Source organism: Rhinopithecus bieti, unplaced genomic scaffold (assembly GCF_001698545.2).
Source record: "Rhinopithecus bieti isolate Rb0 unplaced genomic scaffold, ASM169854v2 scaffold_1017, whole genome shotgun sequence".
Taxonomy (NCBI): domain Eukaryota; kingdom Metazoa; phylum Chordata; class Mammalia; order Primates; family Cercopithecidae; genus Rhinopithecus; species Rhinopithecus bieti.
The window spans coordinates 126,884-149,015 of record NW_016803657.1 but is presented as its reverse complement, the minus strand read 5'-3'; the positions used below and the strand labels follow the sequence as shown (position 1 = coordinate 149,015).

Sequence of the window (22,132 nt, the reverse complement as noted above, 5' to 3'; positions counted from 1 at the left end):
TGCATAGGCCGTCTGGGAGGTGCTGGTGCCAGGCGGCGGGATGTCCTGAACTTCCGAGAATGTAAATAGCTTTAAAAAAAACAAGACTTAGGCCAGGCGCAGTGGCTCAAGCCTGTAATCCCAGCACTTTGGGAGGCCGAGGCGGGCGGATCACAAGGTCAGGAGATCGAGACCATCCTGGCTAACACGGTGAAACCCCGTCTCTACTAAAAAATACAAAAAACTAGCCGGGCGAGATGGCAGGTGCATGTAGTCCCAGCTACTCGGGAGGCTGAGGCAGGAGAATGGTGTGAACCCGGGAGGCGGAGCTTGCAGTGAGCTGAGATCTGGCCACTGCACTCCAGCCTGGGCGACAGAGTGAGACTCCGTCTCAAAAAAAAAAAAAAAAAAAAAAAAGACTTTAGAATTGTGTCTTAGGAGGTTAATTATATTGATAATAGTGTTCGATATTAAACCATTCAAGGCCAGGAGGGGGTGGGGGGATGAAAGGAGACCACGTATAATTTTGTTCTTTTCTCTCTTGGTGTTATTTAATAAGATGCGCCTACACCTGATGTTTCTGTCTGTCTGTGTCCATTTTTAGTAAAGCTGCCTAAACTGAGACTTAATTCTTTTAGGAAAGGGAAAAAGGAAGCCCAGTGGGCTGGGCGAGGTGGTTCCTTGTAATCCCAGCACTTTGGGAGGCTGAGGCAGGTGGATCGCCTGAGGTCAGGAGTTCAAAACCAGCCTGGTCAACATGGTGAAACCCCGTCTCTACTAAAAATACAAAAATTAGCTGGGTGTGGTGGTGCGTGCCTGTAGTCCCAGCTACTTGGGAGGCTGAGGCAGGAGATTCACTTGAACCTGGGAGGTGGAGGTTGCAGTGAGCTGAGATTGTGCCACTGCACTCCAGCCTGGGTGACAGAGTGAAACCTATCTCAAAAAAAATAAATAAACAAAAGAAAGCCCAGTGGAGTTTCAGAGTGAAGGAGAGGGGCTAAAGGTCTTTATTTTGGGGGGCGAGGAAAAGGAAGAGCGGTAGCACCAGCAGGGCTGGGAACAGTCCCCAAGAACAGGGCTGAGGCTGCGGGCTCTGCGCTGCTTCCCTCCTCAGCCTCCTTTAGGATCCTGGGCCGCAGCAGAGGGCCTGGATAGGAGCAGTATGACTAGGAAAGGCTGGTGATGGGCGACACTCACTTATCCTAGATCAGAGGCTTGGCACTGGGCTCTGAGGGCAGGGCCTCTCAGGGGCTGAGAACAACCCTGACAAGGTGGGAGGCAGGTCCTGCTCCATCATCAGTTTACGGATTGCCTCCTCCCCCTGGAATGTAAACTCCTACAGTTAGGACATGGTCTGCCTTGTGCCTGGCATGGAGCCTGGCACAGAAAGTGCTCAGTAAACATCTGATGAATGAATGAACAGGGCCACCAAAAGGGAGGCCCCTGAACCTAGACCCAGGGCCGGGTGGTGGTAGAGAAGAGGGAGGCTGGCCTTCCTACAGCCCACCCCAGGATGCCATGGTGACCCAGGGTGCCCTCACCACAGCAGGCCAAAGAGGCAAAGGGAAGGGTCTGGATTGTGCCACAGATGGCAGAGGGGTGGCCACAAACCCAGGCCTCAGACTTGATATCCGGAGCTCTCCCCTTCCCAGGTCTCCTACCACCTGTCTCAGCTGCCCAGTGGGACCTCTGTGGCCCCAAAGGGAGAATCTTGGCCGTCCCTACTCACCCCCACTGATATGGATGCTGGCCTGGCACTTCCCAACCGCGTGTCTGTCTCCAGCTATCAGAGGTGAGCCTCACTTTACTACAGAGGCCTTTTCCCCTCCCGCCCACCCCACAGATACACACACGATGGAACTCGCCACTCAGGACCCTGGAATCATGAGATAAAAGGACCTCAGCGATTGTCTGCTTTTTGCAGATGAGGAAAATCTGAGGCCCCGCATGGATGAGACAGGCTCAGGGTGGAGACAGAGCCCTACAGCAGCTTGGGCAGCCTCCCCGCCCATCTCCTGGGGCCTTGGTGCCCAACTCTAACCCTTTCCCAGGGGTTTGGCACAGGGAGGAGGCTGGGGTACAGTGTCCCAACTCCAGCAGGGTCTCACGGGGGCTGCTCTTCTCCACCAGCGGGTCCGCAACCCCTCACGCCTGTGGGCTCACTCACACCTGTGGGCTCACTCACGCCTGTGGGGCCACTCACGCCTGTGGGGCCACTCACGCCTGTGGGCTCACTCATGCCTGTGGGGCCACTCACGCCTGTGGGGTCATGCCTGTTAGCGCTAGCAGTAGCTAGCAGGGCTGGGTACCTGAGTGTTGGGCACGTCAGAATGCTCTCGCCAGCTGACCACAGCCTGTGTGGAGGGGAGAGGCTGCATCCCCAATGCAGAAAGGGGAGGCATGCAGGGAGGGGCAGACTTGTCCAAGGTCACATGCTCACAACCAGAGGGCCAGGCCCCAACCCAGGTCTGTCTGCCCAGAGCATTTGTTCCCTTGCCTCCCTTTGCACAGAGCCACTGAGTAGATCTTCCATGGCAGCAGGCCTGGGGGGCAGCAGCTGCTCCCCTCCAGCTTCGCTACAACCTAGGAATGACCCCCAAGCCCTCCTAGGGACTGGAGGGGCAGTAGGGACCAGGGCTGGGCACTGGGAGAGGAGCAGCTGGGAGCAGAAGAGGGCAGGGGCCCAGCTGAGGCTCAGGCGTGTTCGCGGCCCCGCTGCTGGGCTAGCGCACTTTTATAATAAATAACAGCAAATAGCCCATCCGCAGGGCATCTTTCACGCCAGTGGCTAATAACACGGCTATTAATGCCCCCGCAGACGGCGTGCATGCTGTGCCGCTCTGATGAATGTCCCAGGCCCTGGTGCAATCATAAATCAACCCCTCTCCTGAGGAAGAGCATGGGAAGTGTCTTTTTCCATCTTGGTAATGAAGTGGGGCTTCCCTGTCCTGCCCAGGGCACGGTGGCTTAAGGTTGCCTGGGATTTGTGTTTTCTGAGGCGAGGTACAGCCTCTCCCTCTGGCCTCCGGGGATCCCTGGAGGAGTCAGCCCCATCTCAGTGGGAGGGAGCACTCACCACCTGCTGTGTGACCCTTGGGGCACTCGCTGCCCTTCTCTGGGCCTCAGCTGGCTCCTGTAACCAACAAAGAGGCTGAACTGGAAGCCAGCGCAGACGATGCCCAAGGGCCAATAGGAGCAGGACTTTGGGCAGTAGCTTTGGATCAACCCCACCCTGGGTCGCCGGCCAGACAGCAGGGGCGGGCCCTGATGTAGACTTGTGGACTCCCTCCCGTTCAAGGGCAGCAGGCACCAGGGCAAGTAGCCTAGGTTACCAGAGCTCCTGCCCACCCCCCACCAGGCCTCACTGCCACCACCGTTAGGGAGGGGGCTCAAAATGAGATTCCCCCACCCCGCTGCAGGGCCATTTACTCCAGGAGAGGCCACGCCATTACATCCCGGGTCCAGCTGCTAGGTAGAGCCCAGCAGCACAGGGACCACCAGGTGGCAAATGATGCTTATGCCGGCAAGCAGAAGCCACCAGCTGCGTGAACTGCGTGAGTGGGTGGATGGGATGGAGCTGCAGACCCATGGAGACCCGTGGAGCTCTGGCCGGGAAAGGGGGCCTTTGGAGGGTGGGACCCAGCTGTCTGGGCGCGAGGAACCCTGGGCCACCCTGGAGCCCTTCTGAATTCACGTCCCTCTTCCCTCGTCCTTGGGCCTTACCTCCTTCGTCGCTGCAGCCCAGGAGCCCTCTGGGTCCGACGAGTTGCTGGTCTGAAGGCCCCCGCCAAAGTCACGAAGCTGCAACTCGGGACACCGTGAGCTCAGATGGCGCTCACATTCCCGGCCCCGTGGTCCTACCAGGCCTTGCACCACTACAGACCTCAAAGACCTGGGGTGACTGGGCAGTGCTGGGCACCCCCACGGCACAGAGAGGGGAGGCCGGCTGCCTCGGTCCTTCTTCTGGTCTCCTGGCGTTCAGATGAGGCTGCAGGCCACAGTCAGCAGCATCCTTGGCACCCTAAGCCGCAGGCACAGCTGGCTTCTCCCTGCAGAGTGAGGGTCCTGCGCACGGGGGTACAGGGACACCCCTCTGGGCCCCAGGACTCCTGAGGGTGGCCTGAGGGGGTTCCGACTCCCTGTTCATCGGGCATGCCCTGTGGCCTGGCACCCAGCCCCGAGGAGGGTGGCCTCTGCTGCTTGCTACCTCCACGGCCCTTTTCAACTCTTGCCCTTTTGTCTGCAGGCCGCCACCTCTTCTGAAAGGCCTCTGCGTGGCTTTTGGCTTTTACCCCCTTTTGGTTTACCAAGGCTTTTTTTTTTTCTAAGTCCCTTTAAGTCACTTGGCAGAGTGGGCTGGGTGCAGAGAGCATTCTTGCATGACAGAGCTGAGAGGGAGCCACTCTCCAAAGGCTCCGTATTCCTGCCACTCAGGCTGCATCTCCGGGGAAAAGGAGGGGGTCCATTACCCCGCTGAGGAGTTCAGATGCTCATGGTGGGGCTGGAGCTGCTGACACGTACAGCTGAGCTGTCAGGCCCCCACATGCCCTTCTTTGGGAAGATGCTTGGGGGGCGAGGGCCTCAGTCCCGCTTGGCTGCTCCTGTTTGTAGAGGTTTCCTTGCTGGGAAGGTAGGAAGGGTGGGTTATTCCCGCTTCACCCCTGGTCTTGTCTTTCCAAAAGGAATCCATCTTCTCGCCCACTGCCTGCTTCCTTATCTGCCAAAAACAATACCAGTGATTAAGCCCAGAGACATGAGGGACCTCATTGGGACAGCATCCATCAGGGCCACTGGGCTGCAGCCCCCTTTGCTTTGGATCCTGGTTTTTTTTTTTTTTTCTTTTTTGAGATGGAGTGGCTGGAGTGCAGTGGCGTGATCTCGGCTCACTGCAACCTCTGCCTCACGGGTTCACGCGATTCCCCTGCCTCAGCCTCCTGAGTAGCTGGGACTACAGGCGCAAGCCACCACACCTGGCTAATTTTTTTTTGTATTTTAGAAGAGGTGGGGTTTCACCATGTTGGCCAGGATGATCTCAATCTCCTGACCTCATGATCTGCCTGCCTCGGCCTCCCAAAGTGATGGGATTACAGGCGTGAACCACCGTACCCAGCCTGGATTCTGTTTTTTTTTTTTAAATGCCAGTTGCCCATGAGCCGGGGAAGGGTCTGGGGTTATTCTCCCCATCTCCTGCCTCTTTCCAAATCCTGACAACAGTTGGCTATTCATAGTGCCCAGCCTTGCAGCTACCTGATTTCCCTCCCTGGGGTGGAAGGACTGGAAAGAGAAAAGGAAGTTTTTTGAGCTCCTGGCCGTGCAGGGCCACCCGCCCAGCCCAGAGCTGGCTCCAGTTCCCCCAGCACCTGCTCTTCTTGCTAAATGTCATTCAAAAGCTCCAACTGGACCGCCATGGCCTGGGCTTCCAGAACAAGCACTGCCTTTCCCCACCATGGGAAGCAGAACCATCAGGGAACTGGGGAAGTTGGGTCTCCATGTTCCTGGCCTCTGTCTGGTGCCCACCCCATTTCCTAGGTGGGGGGTCAATCCTCAACACCGGCAACTGCCCTCCCCTTCCGCACAGACGGAGGGCAGGGCAGGCTGTTCCAGAATCCAAAACAAACCCCAAGCCCTCCTCAGCACCTCTCATTAGTGCGGCATGTGGAAAGGCCGGGGTGCTCTGGTGTCCGTATTCCCCCTGCAGGAGCCCCTCTTTGGAAAAGGGCTTTTATTACACATCTGAGAGTGCTCGCTCTGGTTTGAAATCAGATCCAGATGGGCTCAGCTGCATCTGGGCACTTTTCTTTGTAGGGCCTAAGGTGGCTGATTTGAGAAATGCTTGTTGGAGGCTGTTACAAATAAAAACAGGGGTATTGGGGTTCATGTTTTAATAAGCCCAGCACCCAGATAGGGGGTGGCTGCCCATGGGACTCACAGCCTGGCAGGGAAGGCATTCGGGAAGGGTGTGTGCCAGCCGGGTGGTGTGCAGGCCGAGTCTGATGGGGTGGACAGGGTGGCGGGGGGAGTTTTCTTGGGACAAGTTGCCCTAGGAGAAAGGAGGTTTCAGAGCCAGCAAGCCCTATAGGACATCGATTCTGAATGGCCAGTGCCTGGTGAATACTACAGGTGGGGCACAGGCCCTGGAAGGGGTGCGGTGGGGCTTACGCAGGAGGGAAGATGAGGACAGAGTCCCTGCGTGCGGGGAGGGAAGGCGGCCGGCTCCAGCACAAGCCCTTATTGCTATTACCACCCGCGTGATTTCATCCAATTATAAATTGTAATTTCTCCATGAAAGCGAGAGATGGAGAAAGTCCAATGAGGTCATCTGCCTCCCTGGCCGGGGCGCAGAAATTGTTTTATACCAGTGGGGGTGGGGCAGGGGCAGCAGGCTTCGGCATTTTGAGAGGATGACGGCCGTGTCCTGGGAGCCCAGAGGCTCCAGCCAGCCGTGGCCGCTGCCTCCCGATAAAGAAAGAAACCACTGAGCTCTGCTTTTGAAATTAAGAACCCAAAAAGGAGGCAGGTTCATCCCACCAGTGTGTTCGCCTCAGACCCTTCCCATAGCTTCTCAGCTTTATCCTGAGAGTGTCCCATAGCTCTCAGGATAGAGGCAATGCTGCTACAGTAGTCTCCAAGGGCCCTGCCCAGTCCACCCGCCGTGTCTGCCACTACTGCCCACTAATGCCCTGAGCTGGCTCCAGCCTGGCCCTTCACTGTACAGTTCCCCTTCTGTAAGAATCCGTGCAGACGTCATCCGTCCCTTCCTGCAATGGGCCACCCTCCCCTTGGCTTGTGTGGTCCTGTGAACCATGACAGCAATGACATAGCATGAAAAGAATTGTCTCCCTGGCTTCAAGGGAGGACCTGAGGCTGGATCCCCCAGCGTCTGGCTCAGTGCCTTGCACACAGTTGGTGCTTGATAAATGCACCCAGCGAACTTCCCATTTGCTTCCTCATTTAGAAAACCAAGGCACTAAGTGAGGCTCTTGGTGCCCGTCCAGCTTTGTATGTCCTCAGTCCGCCTTCCCTGCTGCAGCCCCCACCCCTACCTTCCCTGGGGCCTACAAAGCCTCCTGGAACCCCAGTGCTGGGATACTGGGCTCCTCGGCATCTGTGCCCTCGATGAGTGGGGCCTCTCAGGCTTCTGGGGTGTGTATTGCTTTTCCAAGTGAGTCTGGCTGGCAGTGGTTGGGAGGTGTGAGCTCTCCAGCAGCACTGTGGCTCTTCCCTTGTGTGGGTGCATAATGATGATCATTAGTAGCCACCTGCATTCACTGAACCAAAGGAGGCCCAAGAATAAATATGTAAATGCATGCGCCTGGCAGACACCTCCCGCCAGAGCCACAGCGCCCCCAGTGGCCACCCTCCTGGCTCGAGTGAGTGGAGACCACGCCGTGTGAAGTTAGTGGTTACACTCATCCCCTTGGCCTCCCCTGTTCCCACAGGCTCCAGGTCTGGTCTCCGTGCTCAAAACCAATAAACCATTTTTTGAGTCAACATCTTCCATTTTGAGTAAAAGTACTTTGAGATGCTTACACAATTCTACTTTTGTTATCATCAATAACATCACCACTGTATTAAAAGAAATTTGAAAGGAGGGAAAGAATGCCAAGTCCCCAGTCTCACATCTCTGCATCACCCTCTGCATTTTGGCGGATTCTGCCCATACATATATCCCAGGGGACAATGCACCTTGTCCTTTCCCCGTAATTTCTGCCTTGCCATCTTCCCTGAGCTTGGGAAGACAGCATGGCTAGCAGGTCAGGGAGGACCACCTCCATTGTGTGGACTGAGAAGAGGGAGCGAGACTTGTCCAGGGTTATACAACCTGAAGCAGAGTCAGGGCCTCAAACTCCAGGCCAATTTCCTTCTTGCTACACTACTCCAAGACAGCGCAAGAGAAACAGACCATCCAGCAAACACTGCACTGAGGGGCCCTGGGCTTCTCCTGAGGCTCTCTTGTGCACCCCTCCATCCATACATCCCTCAATCCTTCCATCTCTCCCTCCATTCCTCAATCCCGTCATCTCTCAATCCCTCCATCTCACCATTTCTCTATTCATTCATCCATCCATCCATCCATCTATCCATTCATCTCTCCATCCATCCATCCTTCCTTCTCATTTCTCCATTCACCGATCCATCTCTCCATCTGTCAACCCATCCATTCATCTCTCCATCCATCCTTCCATCTCTCCATCCTTCCATCTCTGTATTCATCCTTCCATCCCTCCATCTCTCCATCAATTCACCTCTATCCATCCATCCATCTCTCCATCTTTTCATCCATCCATCCATTTCTCCATCTGTCTCTCCATCTGTCCATTCATCTATCCATCTCTCCTTCTCCACCTATCCATTTCTCCATCTTTCCATCTACCCATCTCTCCATCCAGCAAACATATTCTGAGTCTAATCATGCTCCAGGCATTGTACAAGACATTGGGGATCCAAAGAGATGCCCCCATTCTCCAGGAGCTCACAGTCCAGTGGGGAGGGCACTGGTTTTCAGAGGGCTACAATCTGAGGCGCACACAGGGCAGTGTGGGAGCCAAGAGCTTTGAGGAAGATGATGCTATGCTGTGGTTCTGGGGTACTCCCATGGCATAACAATCACATGTGAGCTCAGTGGCCATCCAGAGGGGGGCAGGTCTAGCTGGGTTTTCTCTTGACCACCTGCCTATCTTCCAGAGCCACTGCTCACCCTTGGCCCTCAGGCCTTCCTCCCGAAGTAGAAACGATCCTCAAGTCCTCAGCTTTACAGTTCATAGCTGCCTTAAAGATCAGAGCTCTCTGATATTAATTCCTATATTAGCAATTAGCCCTCCTGTTTCATTTCAACCTTTGGCTCTTAGGGATGGATTTTTATGTATGTGTCATTAATCAGATGACTGGTATGTGCTGCTAGAAACCCAGGTGGGCTTTATGGCTGGTGACTTAGCGAAGTGGTGTTTTAAATGAACAACATGCCTGCCCCCTCCCTGGGCAGAGCTGCCCTGTGGCAAAGAGGGCAGAGTTTAGATCATTGTAAGCAGGTCAGAGCTGGTGCGAGCTAGGAGACCCAGGATTTTCTTTCATTTTGGACTTCCAGGCTGAGGTCAGCATCTGTATCTGACCTTTATAGATGAAAAGACTCTTTGTGACTCAAACTGGAGTTTGTTCCATGGCTGCTGACTTCCCCCTACCAGGATGGCTGTCCACAGAGCCTGTTCCTTTCTTTCCCATTGCAGAGAGCGGTCTGGGGGCTGCTTATTCCCTCTCTCCCGAGGGCACTGGAGACAGAAGGCTGCAGGCAGGGAGAGCATTGCTGTCTGGGGGCTAGGACCGCTCCTGTAATGGGCTCAGCATGTAGGGAGTGGGACGGGAAGAACATTTCAGGCTGAGGGAACATCCTGTGTGAAGGCTGGAGGTGGGAGGGCTTAGTACAACGAGAGGTCAGTGTCCCAGAGCTCTGAGTGAGTGGAGGGCCGTGATCCGAGCTGAAGCGGGGCCCGGAGCCTGGCCCTGGGGGTCCTCTGAATGCTGCGCTGAGGGGCCTGGTCTTCGTATGAGGGCAGCGGGGAGGCCGTGAGGGTGCCCAGGCATGGAGGAGTGTGACCAGACTTGCAATTTAGAAAGAGCGTTCTCACTGCTGCATGGAGACCTGGAAGGTACCCAGGTGCACAGGAGAGGACCAGTGAAAAGCTGGAACCGCACCCTCAGGAAAAGGGGCAGGGACCTGGGCTGGGGACCTCACGCAGTGAGGGGTTGAAGGGAAGGGGCCAACTTGGGAGTCCCCCGGGCTTTACTCCCTGAAGACAGGCCTGGGTGCTGAGTGGGTTCCCACCTCCTCCTCACTGGAGGGCAGCTGAGTGCTCCTGGGAGCACCACCAAAAGAGCCATGGACAGCCGGCTTGCTGTGGGTTCCGAGCCTGGTCCTGATCTGCAGCCTGCAGCCCTGGGCCTTAGCAGGAGCAGGAAGGCCTCTGGAGGCTGTGCCTTCTGCTCTGTGAGAGGGGCCCACCCCATTCCCTGCCCACTCTCTCCTGGCCCCCAGGCTTGGCACCACTGCATGGCACCCGAGTAGCAGGGTGAGAAGAGGCGGAGGCGAGAGCCTGCTTGTGTGGTGCGAACCCTCCCAGCCTCCGCTCAGCTAATTAAACCATCTCCTGACAAAACCCAGACTTTCAGGGTATTTGCGAGAGTGCGAGCCAGGCTGTGGGTGGCTTCAGGAGTCTGTTCCGCCCGGCCAGCAGGCCTGGGCCTTTGCCAGCGCCCACCCTCAAGATGGCCATCAGAGAAACTCATCAGGCAGTGCCCAGAGCAGGGCCCTCCAGGGGTGCGGGGCCCACTCGCCCTGGATGGAGCTTCTCTTGCCACGGGGACATCGCCCCTTCTTTATTCTCTTCCTTCCTTCCCTTCACACGTGGGCAGCTGTGGCCAGAGGTGGCCTGGGAGTTCACCCATCCCCTGGTGCTGAGTTGGCAGAGAAGCCCAGCAGGCCAAACTGGGCACAGACCGTAGCCACCTGCCGCTCCCTACCTGCCGCTCCCTACCTGCCCCACTGGACCCAGCAGTCCCTCCCTGCACTGTCTGGGGGGTCTGGAGGCCCAGTTCTGCCAGGCTCAGAGTGCTGCAGAGGGGAGGGTTCCCTAGCTGAAGCTGCTGCCCTCACAGTGCAGCTGAGCAACAGGGGACCTAGAAACAGCTGCCAGTGGGCACTGCCGTCCCTGGGCAGCAGGGAGACAGGAGCAGGCAGGCGCCTGAAGAGTCCTCATCCGCCTGGAGTGCTCTTGTGCCTTTGAAATCTCCTCCCAGCAAGGGCAGGCAGGAACTCCTGGGCCCAGACGCTGAGAGAGTGGGTGAGGGGGGGACCAGCAAGGGCGGCTCACACCCAGCTCACTGAGGGACAGGCATTGGCTCTCAGCTCTGCGGGGGGAGGCCCTCGAGGGGACGCAGCTGGCAGTGTGCTTGGAGGGGATGGGGACACGGCAGCCCCGCACAGGCCTGCTCTCTCGCTCTCAGGGAGGCGCACTGCAGCCAGAGCCTGTCCCTTCACAGAGCAACTCTAGGCACAAAAGGGGACAGGGCAGGGTGCGGTGGCTCACGCCTGTAATCCCAGCACTTTGGGAGGCCGAGGCAGGCGGATCCCTTGAGGTCAGGAGTTTGAGACCAGGCTGGCCAACATGTTGATACCCCCGTCTCTACTAAAAATAAAAAAATTAGCTGGACGTGGTGGCAGATGCCTGTAATTCCAGCTACTTGGGGGGCTGAGGCAAGAGAATCGCTTGAACCCGGGAGGTGGAGGTTGCAGTGAGCCGAGATCGTGCCACTGCATTTTAACCTAGACAGCAGAGAGACTCAGTCTTAAAAAAAAAAAAAAGGAGGGGAGAGGAATGACCGCTTGCCTGCCTGCTCTACCTAGCAGACCTCACTGTGATGCATCGCCCGTGCCCATTAGGGCCTGTGTCCAGCCTAGAGGAAGCTCAGGGGGTGATGAACCTGGCGCCACCAGCCAAGGCCGGAACCTCTTCTTTCAGGAAATTGGCCTGCTTTTGTAGGCAGAACAGTGGCTGTTCGACCCCCTGCCTGTCTGTCACAGTGCTCTTGGCTGCCCCTTGGCCGAGGCAGGTGGTGGAGCCGGCAGGCAGCCCTGGTCTGCTCCTGGCCTCCAGGGTCTGGGCACTCTCACAGCGTCTCCTGGCAGCCTGGCTGTGAAATGGGCCACACGCTGGAGCTCTCGAGCGGCAGTTTGAAGCAGCACTGTGCTGACTGTACCACAACACATCCTGCAGGCTCATGGGCCCCTGGGGGGTGGGGGGACCACTGCTGGAGACTCCCCAGGGAGAAAGCTGAGGAACTGTCAGGGAACCCAGGCTCTGCCCAAGGGGCATCAGCTCCCTCCCTCGGCTACCCCTTCCCCAGAAACTCCCCCGAGCCTCGCACTCCACCATTCAGGTCTTGACCCCTGACTTGGAGCCCCTCCTGGCCTATTTCAGGAGCCCCCTGCCCACCTCCTTCCAGGGCTCTGTGCTAGTGCTGGGGGTCTAGTGTGCACCCTTAGGAACTGGCAGCACCTCCCTCGGCCTACTGCATCTAGAAACCCAGCCCTCCTTCTCAGACCTCCACCGTGAGCTGGGGATTCCAGGCCACATATGCCATCATCCGAGTTACTCAGGTGCAGCTGGGGGAAGCTGCCTTTCCTTCCAGAAGCATCCACTAGCAACCTCAGTTCACTACTTCCCTCCCACCAGCTCTGCCAGCCTCCAGCCCCCAGGGACAGGTGCCCTCTCACTCAGCTCCCAGCTCTCTGGTTTCCCTGTACCAGCAAGAGCCTATGCCAGGGGATTTTTTCCCTCTGTGTTGGAAATCTCCCACCCTTCCCCTCCTTCCCGTAAACATGCTCTCTGGCCGAGAGCAACGCTGTGCGCTCGGCCCAGGCGGCCAGACTTTGTTAATATTTACAGCGAGTGGCTCAGGAAGCTATTAGCTTCCTTTTCTTGTTGTTAATTGAAAGAGGAGAAAATGGTTGTAACACTTCAAAAGAACTTAAAGCGCAGCCTGAGAGACTAGCTGAATTGGGAGGAATGGGGGAAAAGAGAGAGACTATTTTAAATAAATAAAGCAAGCCAGCCAGCCCACACCTCACACGAGAGTGGAATGTCGTTCCTTCCCCATCTTTGCAGACGCCTGGCTTTCCTCTGAGGTTTCCTTAGTGCCTCTCATTGTATATTTTCCTTTTCATTCGGGAGCCTGCCTTAAGGAGAGAAGGAGGAAGAGAAAGGATTCGCAGCACACTTTTGTTAATAACGAGGCTCTTTGAAGCTGCAGCTAACGAGGCCCCTGGTACCTTCACTCCCGGAGCGCACGGGGCTGGGAGACCTGTGGCTACCTCCCCTCCTGGGACGCAGGCCACTCCCGGGCCCCCCAACCTGGATGTGACCTCTGGGAAGTGCTTCGGCCTCCGTGCCCCTGTGAACCCCAGGCACAGCCAAAGATGCCGTGGTCGTGGGGTGGGGGGGTGATTTTCTGAATCTTGGTAGATAGGGGCCAGCATTGAGAGGCCTCTGACCTCTGTGGCCAGCCTCCCTGAACCACTTTTCCCAAAGACAAATGATCCCGCCCACAGCAGCCGCACATTGAGCTTCCGGAGTCTGCCTCATGACGTATGCGACCAAATGGCTCTGCCAGTCACCCTGTGGTTAGGCAGGGGCAGGAAAGGATGACTCAGGAGGCCTTCACTCCAGGAGCCTGCCATTCACTTCTAACTGACAACTGTTTCTTCTTCCAGGAAGCTTCCCTGACCCTTCCTTGTCCCCAGCCTGCTTAACTTTGTTTTTTGGGATTTTTTTTTTTTTTTTTTTAGATGGAGTCTCTGTCGCCCAGGCTGGAGCGCAGTGGCATGATCTCAGCTCACTGCAGCCTCCGCCTCCCAGGTTCAAAGCAATTCTCTGCCTCAGCCTCCTGAGTAGCTGGGATTACAGGCGGCCGCCACCATGCCTGGCTAACTTTTTTTGTATTTTGAGTAGAGACGGGGTTTCACCATCTTCCAGGTTGGTTTTGAACTCCTGACCTCGTGCTCCACCGGCCTCAGCCTCCCAAAGTGCTGAGATTACAGGCCTGAGCCACCGTGCCCAGCCTAAGTTTTGTATCTTTAATAGAGATGGGATTTCACCATGTTGGCCAGGCCACCATGTTGGTCAGGTCTCAAACTCCTGACCTCAGATGATCTGCCTGGCTTGGCTTCCCAAAGTGCTGGGATTACAGGCGTGAGCCACCGCGCCCAGCCCCAGCCTGCTTAACTTTGGCCTCTCAGGCTCCCCTGGCACCCTGCCCTCTATCAGCCAGCAACTCTGCTTCTGCAGAGCAAGGTGGCTTACTGTACCAGACACAGAGGGACACCTTGCCCCCAGCTTCTGGTTGCTGCACAGACTGCATTAATGGAGGAATCAATGGCATATTGAAGGAGGTGATTGCTACACCACCTCCTCCCTCTTTCCACCCTGGTCATGCCAGACTAGAACACTGTTCTGTTCTGGGCTCTTAGAGACGCACAGCCACACTACAGAGCAGGAGGCCTAGTGGGTGGGGAGTGGCCTTGGCCATGACCAAGAGGGGGTGGGGCTTGTTCAGCCAGTCCGGGGAAGAGGGCAGTCTCCTGTCCTTGGCAGAGAAGGAAAACAGACCTGTTCTGGGAGGCCCAAGAACTGGAAGGACTAGGAGGGAAGCACTGGGAGGGATGGAGTTAAGAAAGAAATCTATACCAGGTGGAGATGCCCAAAGGTGGGCCAGGCTGCCCCCACCAGGGGCATCCATACCTAGTCTCCATGGCCACTGGCAGAGATGCCAGGCAGTGGTGAGCACGCCAGGTGGAGGCCTGGCTTCCCGGCTCACTCAGCCCTTGCCCTCTCCACCGGGGAGTATAATTATCTTTTCCCAATGGGCCGTGAGCTCTTAAGGGTAAGGACTGTGTCCTCAGCAGTGACAACCAGCAGCTGACTCAATTGAGTTCTAGATGGCCCAGGCACACAGAGCTGAGATGTTGATGTGGATAATAATAATACTAACAACAACAGTAGTGGCCGCCTGGTGTTGTGTCCGAGGCAGACACTATTCACACGTCGCCTCACTGAATGCACAGGCACTGTTATTACCATTCCAATTTTCCACTTGAGAAAACAGATATTCAGGAGCCTGCCCAGGGTCCCACAGGGGGTCTGCTCCAGGGCCTGGATGCAAACTCAGTCCTCTCTCCACTCTGGGTCCTCAAGGCCACACCAGCCACTCCTGTGTGGCCAGGGACTAAAGGTCAGCTCGCACAGCAGGAGGCTGCAAGCCGAGCTCCCTCTGCAGGGTCATAGGGCACATTAGCAAATTAAAGGCTCTGAGAAGTCCTGCAGCAAAGATGCCGATTGGAGTTTGTTCACTCCAGCAGTTGCTAACTGACTTTGTCTTTGGTGACACCTGTTAACCTCCCAGCATTCGTGTCTTCTTCAAACCATGCTTGGGGAGATGCTGTGGGTGTTCATGCACCCGTTTACTCAGGCTTTTGGTAAGGGGCTGCTGTGTGCCTGGCAGGGGCCTGGTGCTGGTGACATGCAGTGGTGAGGACAGGCCTGTCCCTGCCCTGTGCCTCCCTGGTGCCCAGATGGTGGCTAGCACACAGTGGCACACATGCCTGCAGCCAGTGAGGGCTGAATGAGAGTGGGAGTGGATGGGGCAGAGGAGCCGGGCTGGGCCATGGGAAGCCACTGTCATGGCCACATGCGGTCTCTGAGCCGCCCCTCATCTCCTCCCATCGTGTATGCTGTGTCAGGACCTCTGGCCACACCCAACCTCAACCTCTCCAGCGGCATATAGGCCCCTGGGAGGCCCCACCAGCCCTCCACTGGCAGGGTCAGAGCCCTCTCTCCCCACCCCAGGACCCCTGCCAGGCCCAGCACCTCTTCCCTTCCCTTTAGGCCCTGTGTCTCTGGCCTTGACATTCTGATCACATCCACTGGCCTGCCTGGAATACTAATTCTCCCCAGATGAAACCATCCGTGTTTAATTTTTTTAAGAGGCAGACAGAAAGACAAGAACAGGGGAGACGTTAGTGGGTAGGAATTGGAGCCCTCTTTGGAGCCCTGAGACTGTGCAGTGACTCCAGCCACTCGGGATGCCACGGCGACCCTAACACAGGCCAAGCTTGGAGGCCAGGAAGGACAGTGGCCTTTTGAATACACCAGAGTGTGCTATGGTCCTGGCTTGGGTGGGAGGATTGTTTTTTGGGACCCTCAGGAGCTGAGATCACATGGAGATAGAGGGCTGGCAGCCCCGCTGTCCTCCGTGCCACCTGAGAGCCCAGAGTGACCCCACCGCCCTCAGTATGCTTCCTGCAGCCCCAGAGAGAGGCCTCGGGACACAGAGAAGAGTGGCCAGATGGTGGGATTGACCCACCAGCTGCTCTGGTGCTCCTGCCTTTGGCTGTTCTGGGCCTCAGCAGCCTCCTGGGGGACTGGGGTAGTGGCCCACTGTCAGGAGGGCAGTTGTGGGAAGAACTAGCAAGCCTTGCTGGAGGGGAGAGGACGGTGCTAACGGCCGGCGTCCAGGTGGGGAGTTGGGACCCCTCATGCAACTTCAGCAGCTGCGCCCCTTGGGCCGAGTGTCTTCTGAACATCAGTCTCCTTATCTGTCAGATGGGGGGGACGGTGGCGGCAACATCCTAGGCTGTGGTGAGGACTCCAGGAGGTGCTGTACGAATGCCCAAAGGACTGGCCCAGCTCTCCCTGGGCATGCACCTCAGCTACTGTTCTAACCTACCAGCCCGACCCCACCCCAGCCTTACCCCTGCAGGCTCCTCCCCCACATCCACCTCCCTGGCACCAGCACAGCCCTGGGGCAAAAGCTACGATGGTGCCACCCGCCCCCCAACCTCCCAGCCTTGCATCCTCATGTCCCTGGAGGAATGAATGAGATTGTAATGGCAGGAAACTTGACAGAAAATGAAACGTGATGAAATCAGCTACGTGAATGATGAAATCCAAATCCCAGCCTTCTTCTGAGGTGGGGTGAATGCTGTCCCATGCTCCGTGGGCTGCAGACCCCACAGTGGAGCCTGCCACTGCCCCTTCCCTTGCCCCAGGAGCTGGAGTCTTAGGCCCCCTCCCCATCCCTCTTCTATCCTCCTCCCATGCCCCCTCCCCATCCTCTCTTCCCTTCTTCTCCCTTCCCTCCTCCCCTCCTCCTCCCATGTCCCTCCTCATCCTCTCTTCCTTCCTCCTCCGTCTTCTTCCTCCTCTCCCTCCTCCCATTCCTCCTCCCCTCCCCCTCCCATGCCCCCTCCCCATCCTCTCTTCTCTCCTCCTCCCCTCTCTCCTCCCCTCCCTCCTCCCATGTCCCTCTTCATCTTCTCTTCCCTCCTCCGTCTTCTTCCTCCCCTCCCTCCTCCCCTACTCCTCCCATGCCCCCTCCCCATCCTCTTCCCTCCTTCTCAGCCTCCTCCTCTTCATCCTCCTCTCCTCTTCCCATGTCCCTCTCCATCCTCCCCTCCCTCCTCCCCCTTCTCCTAGGTATAGCCAGCAGTCAGTGACCAACTGACCCAGAGGTCAGAGGTCAGTGCTGCAGATTTGTCAGTGGTCCCTGCAGAGCAGACCAAACTGAGACCACCCTGGCTGGCCCTCCCCCTGCCCTCTCCTGCTTTACTTCTTCCTTCAGGGCTCCCTGGGAGTGCAGGGCTGGACCCAACTCAGGCTCTGCTTCTGCAGAGCCCCAGAGACAAACCCCAAGTGCCTGGTGGAGAGACACCGCCACCCCTGCCCCCATTTTAGTCTCAGGACATCCCCGCCTCAGAGAAGGGGTCTGTTGGTGGCTGGGACAAAGCCTGGCACCGCGCAGTACTCCAGCTGGGACCCCTCCTGCGGCGATGGCTGGCCACAGCCTCCACTTCCTACCTCATCCTGCAGCCTCCCGGCCCAGCCACCTGTGAGCAGGCAGAGCCGGTCGAGGGAGGGCCGGGGGAAGCAAATGTGGTTATTTGGCCTCCTCCTCCTCCTCCACTTCGGGGGCTGCCTCATCAATTATTATCGACCCACCACTGCCCGGGCTGGAGGCGAGCTGAGGAAATAAAGCACTGGGCTCAGTAATGGTGCCCTGCTGCCTGAGTTTACTCATTTGTGGCTTTCCTACCCACTAAGAAACGAGACGATAAATAACTGCTGACTATTAGGTCCCAGACGGGAAAAGCACCGCACGATGCGTTTCCTGAGGATGAGCAGAGGCTGGAGACCCACACGCCCGTTGGCCTTTCCCACACCCTCTCACCCTGTGGACTCAGGCTGTTCAGGGCCTGAAACCTGGGGCCTGGGAAGACAGGCAGAGGATGAGTCCCCAGCCCTGTGGGGAGAGGGTGCATATCTTCCCCTCCCCCAGCCCCATTCTGGAAAGTTCTGGGCTCAGGATGGCGCGGCTGTTGAGTCCAGTCACAGGCTTTGTGTTTCCCTTTTGTTACTTGGATGGAGGCCCTTGTCATAAGTGCTGAAAGAATGAAGACTCCACCTCATCCAACCCTCTCACTTTACAGGGCATGGGGGGCAAACTGAGGCTCAGAGAGGTGAATGCCCTGCCCAGGGTCACACAGGGCAGAGCTGGTCTCAGCTCCAGCACCATCATCCTCCTCATTCTTTCCCTGGGGGCAGGACACCTACGAGCGGGCATAGAGACTCGCATCAGGGGCCCTTACCCTCCTCAGCCCTGCCCCCGCGGAACTGGCAGCTTCCCTGATGGCACCATCTCAGGGCCTCTCACCCTCCCTCAAGAGCCCCACTTTGTCCAGGCCCTGAGCCGGCTTCTCTCAAGGCATCACCTTCACCCTAGGAGTGGGGCCAGGTGGGGATCGGGGAGTTCCTTGCTCTGAGAAGTCTCCCCAAGTTTTCAGCCGCTTTCTCTGGTCCGTGGCTGCCGACCTGGCAGCTGGGAAGGAGGGTGCATGGATAAGAGAAGGAGGCTGGAGAAAGCCCCAGGGGAGTCAGGGGAAGGGGCTGGACCCACACACGTGTTGAATCCCACCCCTGCTCCGTGAGGCGATGAGTCCTCCATGCTACGGATGGGGAATCTGGGCTCAGAGATGGTGGGCCTCCTGCCCCAGGTCTAGGGGACTTGCGGGCCCTGTTTTGACCGGGACTTTCCGAGTTTGGGTACGAATCCCTGGCACACTGGGACACTTGGTCGCCCTACCCCAGTCTCACAGCTGGTAAACAGCAGCACCAAGCCCTGCTCTCCCACCCAGAGCCCGGGGTCCTCACCTCTGTAGCGCAATGCCAGCCCCTCAGCAGAGCACCTTGCTCCATCAGATCACTCCCCGACCCGCCCTGTGCCTGCAAGGCTGCTGGTCACCAGTGGGCTCCTGGGCCCCTGCCTTCCAGCTGGGTTCACAGAGGAGCCAGAGCAGCAGGTCAGAGGGAGGGAGGGCAGCTGGGGGGCATGAGTCCCTGAGGCGTCCCTCTCTTGTCAGTGGCCCTCCCAGTGGCTTCGGTGGCTCTCTCTGAGTCTGGTAACCTCTGCTTCCTCCTCAGCCTCCATGGTGACAGCTGTTGGTTTCCTAACCCCACCCATGACTTTGAACGGTGCCTTCGATACACCCGATTCTGCCTGCAATCCTGCCTAGTGCCCCTGCCAAGTAATAACAGAACAGTCGCTCCCACCCACCAAGAGCCCACCGTGTGCCAGGCTCTGTTCAGTCTTACTGTCTGCCGTCGCTCATCTCGTGCTCTTAGTGACCTGGGGAAACACATGATTATCCCCATTTTAGTCTCGGGACGTGGTGGAGAGACACTGCCACCCCTGCCCCCATTTTAGTCTTGGGACGCCCCCGCCTCAGAGATGGGGTCTGTTGGTGGCTGGGGACAAGGCTGGGGCTGCGCAGTGCTCCAGCTGGGGCCCCTCCTGTGGTGATGGCTGACCACAGCCTCCACTTCCTACCTCATCCCGCAGCTTCCTGGCCCAGCCACCTGTGAGCAGGCAGAGCCAGTCGAGGGAGGGCCAGGGCAGCTGAGACCCAGATAGGTCGAGTGACTTGCCATGGGTCACACAGCCAATAAGGGTGGCCTGGTTGTGTGTGCTGATGGAAAAACAAAACCCGGGGAGGAGGAGGAGAGACCTGCTCCAGGCCAGGAGAAACAAATTGTAAAGGGCGGTGCCACCTGCCCGTGAGAGGAGAGTCAGCTTCTGCCATCCTGGTTGAGCAGGAGGAGGCCAGGCAGCCAGCTCCTGAGCACCTGCCCTGCCCGGGCCCGTGGCCACACCTCTAGGGTTCACAGGGAGGGTCTTCTACAGGAAAGGACCCCGAGGCTCCCAGACAGTCGTGCCCAAGGCCCCACTGCCCCCTGGTCTGTGCTGCCCCTCCCTGGCCCCACCTGGCCACCCAGCCTAGTGACTCGAGGTCCCCCCATCTCCTGGCTACGGCTCCCCTGGGTGCTTGCCTGGTCCCTCCTGAGGGGAGGCAGCGACTTTTACCAACCTCCCCACCCTACACCCCTGGAGGAGTCTGGCTGCTCTGGGTCCCTGCGGGATTCAACTTTATTTTTGCAGAGCACTTCCTGAGTAACAGAACCCCTGGGGCCCTGGGGTGGAGAGAGCGGGGCCAAGTGCCTATGGGAAGAGCCAGGGGAGGCCCAGAGAGCCAGTGACAGGGCCACCAGGGCCTCCACCGCTGGGGTGTTTGCACACCACAGCCCCCCTCGAGGCCCTCCCAGCTCTGGCCCCTCGAACCGCTGAGGAGGCCCGGCCTCCCCTTCTGACACAATCCTGGCCTCTCTACCTCTCCCCTGTCACAGAAAGAAGGAGCTAAGCCCTGTGTACCTGCTGCCTTCATCTCCTGAAACAGCCCCCAGGAGAGTGGTCTGTGGACCCCAAAGTGCAGAGAAGCCGGCCCTGGGCAGGTGTCCAGCCTCTGGTCATTCGGACACACACAGCGTGCTCTGTGTCCTGGGTGGACAGGGTGGGGACTGCAAGGGCCAGGCCAGGCATGCAGCATCATGAGATCATCACAGGAGAGCGAATATAAGGACAAGGACCGTGGCTGCATGTCCTGCACGGTGGCTGGGGCCGCGGGCAAGGCCAGCCTTGCAGGCCGCAGCGAGTGAAGCTGCAGGATGCTGGTACCAGCTGCGCCCATTTCCCGGGGACTGCATCCCTGCCTCCAAGCCCAGAGCTCCAGCAAGGGGTGGTGACTGTGGAGAGGTGTGGCCAACTGGACTCTGCCCAGTCTGGTTCCCAGAGAACCCAGCTTTCTTGGGAGGCAGATGCACCCCAGAGTCCCCTCGGGCTGGGGAAAACCGGCCTGTGGTCAGGGCTGGGCAGGACCTACAGCCAAGGCAGGGGTGGCAGGGTTAGGTTGAGGTCTGGGTGGTGCACCCTGTTCCCACATCCGAGGTGACAGGAGCAGGTTGATTTCCCTGCACTGAGGGCACGGAGCTGGGGCGGGGGTCCCAGGAGAGCAGTGGGGGCGCTGCGCAGGTGCACTTCTGCCAGACCCAAGAATGAGACCTCACTGAACTGTGCCGTCATTTATTTTAATGCCTCTGTGGCCCACATTTGGGTGCAGGTGAAATATAGCCCCACATCATTTACTGGTGGGGATGTGAATTGTGCTTTGCTGTGGGAGGATAAACACATCAGTGGGCGGTGTAGGTCCCTGTGGCAGCTGCTCAGGGTGGCCGCGTGGCTGCTGTGTGGGTGGAGGCCGGGGAGGGGTCCTCTCCCTGCGTCGAAAGGCTTCTCTTCATACCCCACCATCAAGGAGAGAGGCAGTGACAGCTCCTGCCGGGACAGGGAAGGGCTAGCAGGCTGCCTGCTACCTCCCCTCCCAGCTCCATCCCCAGCCTCCACCCCCAGCACTGCCTATGGAAGTCACGGGCTAGGTGGAGGAGTGGATAAGGGCCGCTCCACAGCTGCTTGGGTGATCTGGGTGTGTCCACATCTCTGTCTGTACTGCAAGCACGAGAATCTTCCTTCCTCATGCCCTTCTCCTCTCTCTTCCCTGAACATACAATGTGCGTCCCTGGAGCCTCAGACAGAAGTGGGGCTGCAGGAGCCGGAAAAAGCACCCCCAGCCGCAGAACCACACGTGCAAAGGCCCGGAGGCAGCAGGAAGGCTGACTTTGTGGATGTCCTGAGAGAACTGAGCCTGGGGCAGCACGGTCAGCTAGGGGACCTCAGGGAAGGGCCTGGACTTCCTCCTGAGGGCATGGGGAGAGTAGAGGGACAGGTTTGGACTTGAGAGTAGAAAGCTGGGGGTAGGGAGGGAATGTTCCATCCTCTGAGATTGGGGGTAGTCACAAAGGCACCATATGCACATGTAAAATTCCCAGGTCTTAGAGCTGCATATCCCCAGGCTATGCAGGTGACCCACACTTCCTCCTAAAAACACAATTCAACAAAGGAAGCCTTTCTCTGGCCCTGAATGCAGGGCCTGGGGCAGGGTGGGCTCTGAGCTAAGCCCCTCCTCCCCACCCCAGCCCTGGGGGACCCCACTGTTGAGTCCTGGCTTCCTCTGAATGGCTGTGTGTGCGTAGCCCCCCACCCCACCAGTGCTGAGTGCTCATGGCCTGGCACAGCCAACTCAGCTCATACCCCACAGGGCTCCGGAGAGAGGGAGGGAGGGCAGAGACAGGCTGTAGCCACCTCCACCCCACCCTCCCTC

At 57.9% G+C, this 22,132-nt stretch overlaps 2 protein-coding genes across 4 annotated transcripts in view; one reads left to right on the top strand and one right to left on the bottom strand.

The window, feature by feature from the left end:
• Positions 1–22,132, top strand: part of MACROD1 (mono-ADP ribosylhydrolase 1) — a 175,391-nt gene that overhangs the window by 63,269 nt on the left and 89,990 nt on the right. The gene's annotated exons all lie outside the window — the stretch shown is intronic.
• Positions 1–22,132, bottom strand: part of FLRT1 (fibronectin leucine rich transmembrane protein 1) — an 84,942-nt gene that overhangs the window by 10,895 nt on the left and 51,915 nt on the right. The window contains exon 2 of the mRNA XM_017892592.1: positions 3,703–4,696. The gene's annotated coding sequence lies outside the window, so the exon portion shown is untranslated. The remainder of the gene's footprint in view (positions 1–3,702; positions 4,697–22,132) is intronic.